The sequence below is a fragment of the Protopterus annectens genome, chromosome 9.part0 (assembly GCF_019279795.1).
Source record: "Protopterus annectens isolate FY-2018-M chromosome 9.part0, PAN1.0, whole genome shotgun sequence".
Classification (NCBI taxonomy): Eukaryota; Metazoa; Chordata; order Ceratodontiformes; family Protopteridae; genus Protopterus; species Protopterus annectens.
This window is the reverse complement of record NC_056743.1, coordinates 1,896,111,052-1,896,123,551: the sequence shown is the minus strand read 5'-3', so window position 1 is coordinate 1,896,123,551 and position 12,500 is coordinate 1,896,111,052.

Below are 12,500 nucleotides of genomic sequence, written 5' to 3'. Positions count from 1 at the left end.
ATCTAATACTCTTGTCATCGGGGGCTCACTTGCGATACACAGAGTCCCCACTCTATCTAATACTCTAGTCATTTGCGGGACTCAGTTGTGTGATTAAAAGATCCCCCACTCTGTCTAATACTCTTGTCATTGGGGACTCAGTTGTGTGATACACAGATCCCCCACTCTATCTAATACTCTTGTCATTGGGGACTCAGTTGTGTGATACACAGAGTCCCCACTCACCAGGTTAGACAAGGAGAAAATAACTGTTAGTTACCCATCTGGAGCCAGGATCTGCAATATCATACATTCACTCCCACTGCATAGACTCTATCAGAGTCCATGTGGGCGTGAATGACCTGAGGCATACCTCACTGAACAATATAAAAAGAGACATAATGGACCTCTCAGAATATGTGTAACAGATCAGTATGCATTTTGCATTCAGCAGCATTCTACCTTCACCAAGGATGATGGTACAAAATGAACACAAAATTATTGATTTTGGTAATTTTCATAGTTTGTGTTGTCACTCCAGATGAGATCCAATATCTGTCAGCATGAGAAAACATGGTCAAAGGATCACGTTGCTTTGCCAAAGATGGGTTTGCCCCCTTTTTTTTTCCCCCCGCCTTTTAAAAAAAGGCTTAATTAAAAAAAATTAAAATTGGGTAAAATTGGGTTTTTTCCACCCCCTTAGGTTTCCCTTTTTAAAAAAAGGCCCCCCAATTTGCCCAAAAGATAAAAACTTAAAAAAACAATTAAGCTCTTCTCTACTACATTACCACATGATAGGCCCAAAGCGGAGAGATGATAAGTCAACAAAACAGGACAGTACTATTGCCGGGATTGAATTCATCCTCAAGTCTTAGTGAGTACCTTCATGAGGTGGACCCTGTTTTTCACAAAATTACATGAAGACAACCCTGATATTCATCTGAATTTTATATAGCATGTATCATGGACAGACATAGGTTAAAAATAAAAAAGATAGCTGGGTGCACAAGTCCCAGCATACAAAAGTGTCCAATCCTGGTATGTGCACTGGTGCCAGAACTGGAAAAAACGATAGTGTAGAATCCTCCAAATACATAAACATTCATATAATGGGGCTAGACTAGGCTCAGGAAAAGGATGGCCTTCCTGTTGTAGAAGGAAGTAGCAGTCCACAAAAATCACAAAAACTGATAGGCCAAAAAAGAGACATAAAGATGATAGAGTGAACTATTGAGAATAAGAAAGAAATTACATATTTTTATTATGCAAGAAGACAAGAATTTCTGACAGATGATATACAAAAGATTAACAGATAACTTATAAGAAAGAAAAATACTTGTACAAGGAAAAACTGTCAAAAGCTTCAAATGCAAATGTGTGTTCATTAATACACATATTTATGAAAAACATTATATAGTCTAAGAAACCTTGGACCATTTGTAAAAAGAAGCGACAGAGGAAGTGCAAAATCTACAGATTTTTGAAAGGTATAAAAAGAAATATGGACATGGCTAACAAAGAGAGATCGACTATGTTACAATATTTATGCAAAGGAGAAAGCCAATTAATCAACACAAAAAAGCAGCTCCAAGGATATATTTGAAGAAAAATACAGGATTCTGTCTTTCTTGATTCATTATTATTTTATAACAGATTTGTGGATGATGTTTTCCTGTTGTGGGGAGGAACAACTGAACACCTTCTAAATTTTGTTGATTATCTCAATGTAACCACTGATTTTCTGAGTTTTGATTACATCTATTCCCCGGATCATGTAGATTTCTTAGATGTGAGTGTGTTTAAGAAGGGCTATGGTTTTGAAACTGAACTCTTTAGGAAGAGTTGTTGGAGGAACAACTTACTCCACAGAGATAGCATGCATCCTCAGCATGTCTATAGGAACATAGTTCAAAATCAAGCCACAAGAGCCTCTAAACTAACCTCTACACATTCAGCATACCAAAGACAGAAATCTGATTTAGTAAACAATTTTACAACTAGGGGTTACAATAGAAATTCAGTACTTAAAGCTGTCTCTGAATGTGACAGCAAAAGGGACAATGAAGCTATACCCATCATTAAGAGACACAATACCTCATACATACCAACTACACGGGCGTTTAGGGCCCAGACCAATAGGATCACCATCCCGTACACAAACAAGAACAAGCATGTCCTGAAAATTTTTAATAGACATTGGAATCTTCTCATGATTGATGATAACATCAGATCTCTAGTAGACAGCACACCTCGAGTAGCATATAAAAATATGCTTTCACTGAACAGGTTACTTTGTTATGATAAATTTCATGTCAATGACAAGACAAATACACGGAATGGTACTTTTGCTTGTTTATCCTGCAATCAATGCAGGCACATAGCTAATACCCATAGGTTTACACATCCTGTCACACACAGGAATTATGTCTTCAAACATCATGCAAGTTGCAAGTCCACGAATTTGGTTTACTTAGCTGAATGCCAGTCATGCAGGAAGTTCTATGTGGGTATGACCACTAGGTCCCTAAGAGAACGCATTAGGGAGCATATTTATGCAGTATCCAGGAGCAATGTATTAAATGCTCTTGCAAAACATGTTGTTGATGCTGGTGATAATCACACTTTTAAATTTCAGGTTCTTGAATTGGTAAAGACAGATGATAGACTGGGTAATGCCAAAAACAGAGCAGAAGAAAAAGAGGGCAAGTGGATTGTCAAATTACAAGCACACAAGTTTGGACTCAATGAAAGGCTTTCTATTAAGCCTTTCTTAGCTTCCAGAGCACTGAAACATTAGAGTTATTCGTGGTTTATTTTATTTCATTTTTTTATATGTATGTTCATTTATATTAAAATTTACTAAGGTTTTAAAGTTTTTAAGGTATGCTGCATTTTATAATAGTAATTTTCTAGTTTCATAATCTTGGACACATCTGTCTCTTTAAGTTAATTATGACATCATGTTAATGGATGTTTAAAAGGAGCCAGATCTAGTAGTTTTCTATGTCTGAAGAAGCGTTGGGTGTCAACGCGAAAGCGCTTACTTTTATCACTTGCTGCAGCTCCTGTCGTTCGCATTAAACCAAGATTTATCTAAACAGGTGGTTATTTGGATTTATTTGCTGATAAGTTTGAATTCCAGCTAATGGTGCACTCTTTATTCTCTCTTTTTACATGATTTGGACTTTTGAATAAGAGTGCTTTACCTGGCAGTGTGTTTTTCTTTGGTTACAGTGGATTAATTAGCTGTATAACATTGTCAGCAGTACCTGAGTACAGATTTCTCTGTGTCTGTGGTGTGTCATACAGGCATAGACAAATTCCTCTGCAAATTATGTGAGAAGTTAAGATTAAAATAAGTAGGTGGGCTTTCCCCTCCTTTGATTCCAATTCAAGGAAATGAAAGTTTTATAAAGTGCAGGTAAGTTTCTGGTACCTGCACAATACCAGAACTCTGCTGTAGGAGAAAAGCAACCTAAGAGTTGAGTTAAACTCTAGGATAAGATGGAATATACGCTTTAATTTGGCCTCATGCTTATTCCAAGTAAAAGTTGTGGTTTTCTGACAAATAGTTTAGGATTGCAGTCACTTAATAATGACAAACATTTGAGTCTCAGACTTTGCATTCTTCATTTTTACCCTGTCAATAATTTCTTCCCCAAAATTGTTGGTTAAATCACTAATTATTACTGTAAGAGGCTGTGAGCTATGGTCTATGTGTGTGTGTGTGTGCGTGTGTGCATGCGTGCATGCATGTGTGCATCTACAAAATGGTTTAGTTAGAGAGGCTGACTTTGTTCAGAAGCAAACCCTGTACCTTAAGTGCAGGAGGCAGGATCCTTACTCCTCCACACCAGCTGCCAGATGTCCTTTCTTTTTTTCCCATTTGTTAAATCACTCAGGACTGCAATGCAGTCACTAATCAGATTTTCACATTTTATGTCCATCACAAAATGCATATTGATGCAGAACCTGTTCTGTTATAGAGCAGCCTGCTCTTACCTGTCTCAAGTTTTACAGCATCTATGAATTTGCCTCATATTTATGCCCTGTCCTTTTGCAAGTCACTTAACCAAACAATGCTTTGGAGAAATTGGAAATTTGGGCTAGGCTCTTCAGTGACCCCCTGTACTACAAGCTCAGTAACTTCCTATGAACCAGAGTAGTTATGGTGCAAAGAAAGAAAATTAATTGTAGTAAAAAGGAGCATCGTTACATGTCAGTTTTCTCTGCAATAAAGCAGACAGGTTTGTGTGGAGCTGCTCATCAGGCACCGGTGGTTAGCACTGCCCTGAATGGTAGCACCTACTTCAACAGTAGAGTGGCGCTGCTCATCAGGCACCGGTGGTTAGCACTGGCCTGAATGGTAGCACCTACTTTGACAGTAGAGTGGCGCTGCTCATCAGGCACTGGTGGTTAGCACTGCCCTGAATGGTAGCACCTACTTCGACAGTAGAGTGGCGCTGCTCATCAGGCACCGGTGGTTAGCACTGCCCTGAATGGTAGCACCTACTTCGACAGTAGAGTGGCGCTGCTCATCAGGCACCGGTGGTTAGCACTGCCCTGAATGGTAGCACCTACTTCGACAGTAGAGTGGCGCTGCTCATCAGGCACTGGTGGTTAGCACTGCCCTGAATGGTAGCACCTACTCGACAGTAGAGTGGCGCTGCTCATCAGGCACCGGTGGTTAGCACTGCCCTGAATGGTAGCACCTACTGACAGTAGAGTGGCGCTGCTCATCAGGCACCGGTGGTTAGCACTGCCCTGAATGGTAGCACCTACTTCGACAGTAGAGTGGCGCTGCTCATCAGGCACCGGTGGTTAGCACTGCCCTGAATGGTAGCACCTACTTTGACAGTAGAGTGGCGCTGCTCATCAGGCACCGGTGGTTAGCACTGCCCTGAATGGTAGCACCTACGACAGTAGAGTGGCGCTGCTCATCAGGCACCGGTGGTTAGCACTGCCCTGAATGGTAGCACCTACTTCGACAGTAGAGTGGTGCTGCTCATTAGGCACCGGTGGTTAGCACTGCCCTGAATGGTAGCACCTTCTTCGACAGTAGAGTGGCGCTGCTCATCAGGCACTGGTGGTTAGCACTGCCCTGAATGGTAGCACCTACTTCAACAGTAGAGTGGCGCTGCTCATCAGGCACCGGTGGTTAGGACTGCCCTGAATGGTAGCACCTACTTTGACAGTAGAGTGGCGCTGCTCATCAGGCACCGGTGGTTAGCACTGCCCTGAATGGTAGCACCTACTTCGACAGTAGAGTGGCGCTGCTCATCAGGCACCGGTGGTTAGCACTGCCCTGAATGGTAGCACCTACTTCGACAGTAGAGTGGCGCTGCTCATCAGGCACCGGTGGTTAGCACTGCCCTGAATGGTAGCACCTACTTCGACAGTAGAGTGGCGCTGCTCATCAGGCACCGGTGGTTAGCACTGCCCTGAATGGTAGCACCTACTTCGACAGTAGAGTGGCGCTGCTCATCAGGCACCGGTGGTTAGCACTGCCCTGAATGGTAGCACCTACTTCGACAGTAGAGTGGTGCTGCTCATCAGGCACCGGTGGTTAGCACTGCCCTGAATGGTAGCACCTTCTTCGACAGTAGAGTGGCGCTGCTCATCAGGCACTGGTGGTTAGCACTGCCCTGAATGGTAGCACCTACTTCGACAGTAGAGTGGCGCTGCTCATCAGGCACCGGTGGTTAGGACTGCCCTGAATGGTAGCACCTGCTTTGACAGTAACATTTCCCAATAAAGTTAGGCTTAGATCCTGTCTTGGCTTAAATAAGCTTAGCGTAGCTAGCTTTCACAGTGAATAACACTACCATATCTTAGCATTATAAAACATGTTGTTCTCAACCACAGAAACTAGTTTGTACATCTAATAGCATTACCACATCCTAGCACTATATATATCTTCTCTTAACCCCCTAGAAACTACCCTAGGAGAGCCCTGTTAAAACTCAGTCTTTAATACTAAACAGCTCACCCTTGCAGTATCCTAATGTCTCTGAGGCCAGCTTGGTAGATTTGGTCATCTAAATGCAATGTAGCAATTGTCTCATGTTCTCAGACAAATCAAGTAATCATTAAAGAAAATAACATGGTATGTGAAAGGCGTAAATACTCAACTTTCTTGGAGGCAAAAATCTTGCATGCAAATGATGTTATCAGGAATACACAGAATACATCCCTCATATACACATTGTTCATCTCACACACACGCACACACACACACACACACACACACACACACACACACACACACACACACACACACACACACACACACACACACACACACACAAAACGCACACACACACACACACACACACACACACACACACACACACACACACACACACACACATTGTCTTATGCTGAGATGCTTAAAAAAACCTTCCCAAATCTCAAAGACATCCAAAGCCAGCTAATGACATCACTACACCTTAGCAATCACTAAAGCACTCACCAAAAGCAACACCAAACATCTCACATAAGCCTACACCCAATGGTTCCCCACCAGCAAAGCCCATAATGCAAGCACATACTTTATCTAATACTCTTGTCATTGGGCACTCAGTTGTGTGATACACAGAGTCCCCACGCTATCTAATACTCTTGTCATTGGGGACTCAGTTGTGCGATACATAGAGTCCCCACTCTATCTAATACTTGTGTCATTGGGGACTCAGTTGTGCAATACACAGATTCCCCACTTTAGATAATACTCTTGTCATTGGGGGCTCAGTTGTGTGATACACAGATTCCCTACTCTAGCTAATACTTTTGTCATTGGGGACTCAGTTGTGCGATACACAGAGTCCCCACGCTATCTAATACTCTTGTCATTGGGGACTTAGTTGTGTGATACATAGAGTCCCCACTCTATCTAATACTTGTGTCATTGGGGACTCAGTTGTGCAATACACAGATTCCCCACTTTAGATAATACTCTTGTCATTGGGGGCTCAGTTGTGTGATACACAGATTCCCTACTCTAGCTAATACTCTTGTCATTGGGGACTCAGTTGTGTGATACACAGAGTCCCCACTCTATCTAATACTCTTGTAATTGGGGACTCAGTTGTGTGATACACAGAGTCCCCACTCTATCTAATACTCATGTCATTGGGGACTCAGTTGTGTGATACACAGTCCCCACTCTATCTAATGCTCATGTCATTGGGGACTCAGTTGTGCGATACACAGAGTCCCCACGCTATCTAATACTCTTGTCATCGGGGACTCAGTTGTGCGATACAGAGAGTCCCCACTCTATCTAATACTCTTGTCATCGGGGACTCAGTTGTGCGATACACAGAGTCCCCACTCTATCTAATACTCTTGTCATCGGGGACTCAGTTGTGCGATACACAGAGTCCCCACTCTATCTAATACTCTTGTCATCGGGGACTCACTTGTGCGATACACAGAGTCCCCACTCTATCTAATACTCTAGTCATTGCGGGACTCAGTTGTGTGATTAAAAGATCCCCCACTCTGTCTAATACTCTTGTCATTGGGGACTCAGTTGTGTGATACACAGATCCCCCACTCTATCTAATACTCTTGTCATTGGGGACTCAGTTGTGTGATACACAGAGTCCCCACTCACCAGGTTAGACAAGGAGAAAATAACTGTTAGTTGCCTATCTGGAGACAGGATCTGCAATATCATACACACACACTCCCACTGCATAGACTCTATCAGAGTCCATGTGGGCGTGAATGACCTGAGGCATACCTCACTGAACAATATAAAAAGAGACATAATGGACCTCTCAGAATATGTGTAACAGATCAGTATGCATTTTGCATTCAGCAGCATTCTACCTTCACCAAGGATGATGGTACAAAATGAACACAAAATTATTGATTTTGGTAATTTTCATAGTTTGTGTTGTCACTCCAGATGAGATCCAATATCTGTCAGCATGAGAAAACATGGTCAAAGGATCACGTTGCTTTGCCAAAGATGGGTTGCACCTGTCCAGCTAGGCTTATAGATATTGGTAAAATGGTATCCACCCCTTAGTTCCTTTTTAGGCAATGCCAAAAAGATAAAACTAACAACATAATGTAAAAGTCTACAAGTCTACAAGCAGCCTTAAGGTGTAACTGCTCAATGCTCAGAGTGTAAACAAAAAACCCTCCATACCCTTCAGCCCTCCTTACTCTGCAGAATGTAGATATCTGTGTCGTGACCATGATTTGGTTTAAACCCATAGAAAGTACGCTGTAAGTACAAGGCTATACAGTACCTTCAACACATTTACACCAAAAACAGCACAGACTGGGACCAAAGATGGAGGCATCTCAATTTACGTTAGCAACAAACATACCTCCAAGTTGGTTAAATAGGATGATACCATGGAGCTTATCGATGTGCAAGTCAGCATAGATAAGGTATCTCACCATATCATTGGTTCTCTGTAGGTCATCATCTATGCCCCTAGAGTCTCATGACTCTTACCTAAACCTAGTAGAGCTGCTTACCATCCAACCAAGGACCCTATTCATGGGTGACTTTAACTACTCCTGTATAAACTAAGAAATATACACTGCCTCAAACTCACAGGCACAATATTTCCTGGACTTTATTAACACAAACACCTTGGAACAAATAATGCATGCTCCAACCAGAGGATCAAACATACTGGATGTGGTACTCAACACTATGGGAGACAGCTGCATCCCCCCACCCTATGGTACATCCTCACTAGTGAGGTCGGATCACAAAGCTGTCTTATTTGAAGTAAGAATAAACCCAGAAAATCCAGCTAAATCAGTAACAGTTAGGAACTATTGTAAGGCATACTACATCCTATTAAGTTACAGCTTCTTCCAACCCCAGGCTGCGGAGAATGGATCTCTGTCTGGCTTACAGGGTTTCTTCAGACCTTGCCCTGAACATGCACAAAACAAACAGATCCAGGGATATGAACTTCACTTATGGGATAAACAGAACAAAGAAACAGAACCAAACCTCTGGAAACAAAGTTGTGGGTTGTAGTACAAAGTGAAAATGCCATACAGCCAAAATCTTCTTGTAGCTTACTGCAGACTGCAAGACCAGGTACATATTCTCCAAAATGAAGAATATCTACCAGTTGTGTAATTTCCTGCACTAAGCCCACATCAGAGGACTCGCTACAGAACCTCTTTAACCTGAGCCTAGCAGGCGGCTTTGTCCCACAGGAGGGGCACAGAGCTGTTGTGATGCCACTCCACAATGGGTGGCCCTGCCACTGATGCCAGAATTACAGCCCTACAAGCTTAGCTAGTCTTATATGTAAAGCCATAGAAGATTTAAATTGATCTAATCAGCTATAAGTTCAAAAATCTTATCAGATTCACCTCCACCAGCAGTTTGGCTTTGTCAAGGTTAGAGCCTGTGTAACAAATCTTGTGTTTTCTTTAGAGGGTTACTTAGGTCATGGACTGTGGATAAGCAGTGCACAGAGCATACATTGACTTTGCTATGGCATTCAATATCATGCCACATGCAAATATAATAAACAAGCTGCAAGAGCTTCAAATTGACCCTTATGTAGTTAGGCCGATAGCCAACTGGAACTGGAGGCATGCAGTAAGAGTATGGGGGTGCATCCTCTGACAGCATGAAAGTGACAAATGGAATTCCTCAGGGATCTGTGCCGGGACCCATAACTGGTGCAACACACCCCTTAGGATGTACCTTATTAGGCATATCAAGCAATAGGAAGTCCCCAAAGCATTTGTAACTAAAACAATTATGGGTTTAAAAGATCTGGACACCTTTTCCTGATGCTCAGTGTCATGTAGACTACCTAAGGGCACTCTGTACCTTGGTTACAGGGCTATACGACATCTCTTATCCCCAGAACTCCTATAATTCCATCAATCAAACAGTCCAGCTACCACTAGAGATGCAGATCTAAATATACACCAAGACAAGAATAAGAAAACGAGGAGGATAGATTTGTCATGCAGCACCTACCCCGTCTACTGAACAAACTGTCTTTCCAAGTTAAGCAGTGTGACATACTCACTGCCTTTAAGAAGGAACTGCACAAGCTGATGGCATTCATAAATTCATCTCCAGTATACCTGGCCTGGCTTGACTAGAAAGTAGAGTTAAGGCCTGAGGGTGTGTGCTGGCAAGGCAGAAATGGCCTTGCAGCTCAGTTGCTTTGTAATATCTGTGATATTATGGTTTTCACTGAAATTTAAAGAGTAAAGGTCATATAAGTATGCTGCACTTGAATCCATGGGGTTAAGGGGGTGATTTATATTATAAACAGAGGGTTGGCAGATCAAAGTACAGTTAGATGTTCCATTCCCCAGATCTAGTGCCCCTCAGATTTAACTTGGTCCAAAAAAAAAGGGAGAAGCAATCTCCAGACCCTCTGATCTGTGCCCTTCTTCTGTAAGTAGAGAAGCCAAAAAAGAGGTTCTTGTCCTACTTAAGATGGAAATATGCTTGAGAAGATCTTTTCTCTTCCTTAAACCTTTAAGCTGTACCAAATTGCTTGCTACAAATATACCAAGCTGCTTGTTACAGCTAGATACAAAAGTTTCAGCAGGCAATGCCTTAACCTTACCTTGCTGGTACTGCAGCATCTGAGAGCATGAAGATGACCAGTGGAGTTCCTCAGGAATCAGTGCTTCTGCTACTCAACAAATACAATATTGGCATTTAGCAACTGAATGCCAGGAGTGAAACTCGCACTCCCTGATATCATGCACCTGGGGCAGCTTCACCTCACTCCAGCTATGCATCTGGTATTACCAGTGTATTAATGAACTATTCTTACTCACCACCAGAACCAAGTGAACTGAAAGCTTTGAGGTATTTTTCATAGGTTCATAGGTGTGTACTAAGCTAACAGCTCTGGAGCCTGTATAAGCCTAGCCCAAGAAGATTCGCTGGCATCATGCCGCCCAAAGTTAAATTAGTACAGCATAGGAACATGCTATTTTAAGCTGCAGAAGCAATTGCTAAGGAACCCATTAAACAACCTGAACATCTTCTATCTACTGGAGAAAAATAAAAGTCCTCTTTGTGACCTAACAGGTGGAGAAAGGAAAAAGGTGGATCTATGAACCCTGAAGGTGTCATTTATTTAGCTTGAGATAAGAAGCTGCATATATTTTATACTACATGTACATTTGTAAAACATGAAACCACACTGAAATTATTACAGACAGTTTTTGAACAGCAGAAAACTAAATCAAGGACTCAAAACCTATGCATGCATCAATATTAGTATTAAATTTGTCAGGATTTCCTGAGATAAGTGAATAAATAGTCTACAAACTAGTTCAAGACAGTCTCAAATAGCCGATTTACTCCATGTGAAATTGTTTCTACCCAACCTGGTCTGAAGGGCAAACAAGGTATGAACTGTATACTCGGAAAATGAAACAAAAAAAAACGACTAAAAAACCAAAAAGGAGAGTCCAACTGTAGAAAACCCAACGCACTGTCCAACACAGAGTGTTAGAAAAATACACCAACAGCAGCCAAACAGTAAATCACAAGAGATTGTAGAAATCCAAAACACGTTTAATGAAGCGCTTTTCGTTTGCACCAATGTGCAAACTTCATCAGAATAAATAAGAAGAGACAACAGTGTAGGTTTTATACATTCAACTTAATTGTTCTTAACAACATAATTGAAGACAATTAAAATAATTAACTTACAATGAATGTATTGCTGTTTAAGGTACCAAACCTTAAATACAAACCTTAAATACAAACACTACAAAGTCACAAAAACTCAACAATTATTAAAAATGTATACAATATATATAACTAAATATTATATAACATCTGTAAAAGAGAACTATTGTTCAAATCAAACTATTATTCATAAATAACGTTTAACTGAACCATGGACAAAACTGTCAATGCCCAAATAGTATGTACTAAAAAATAAAAATAAATCAATAAAATTATCAATAAAATTATGTTACATACTATCTTTTAAGACTGAGAATACTTAAAAGGCAGGCTATAGAACATGCTTCATTAAGGCCAGGTGAATGATATGATTCTAACCGAATTTGCCACTGAAGGGGCATCAATATTAATATTAGGGCAAGGAGAAGTGGAAGTGAAGTTATTTTCATTAGGTGTGTGCCGCTGGGGCCTATTGAGATTCGATGCAACATTCCTCTTCCATACCTGGCCTGTAGGGGGTTTAGGATACGCAACCCCTTCCCTATAAGCCTTAAGGTCTCTGTCTAACTTCTTAAATTTAGTCAGTTTAGATTTCAAGATAAAGTCATCAATGTTTTTAAACAGTTTCATATAGTCAAGTGTATACCGTTCAAACATAGAGTCACTCCTGATAATATTATCTAATGAAATAACTTCTGCATTTAATTCTTCGATTTGCAAGGAATAATGTTTTATCATCAAATTCAACAATTCGAAACCATGTCTATCAAACATGCATAGTAACTCTTGGTGAAACAATGAATTTATCAGCAACCCAGTTGGGTATTGATAATGTCTTAAACCCTTAGGGACA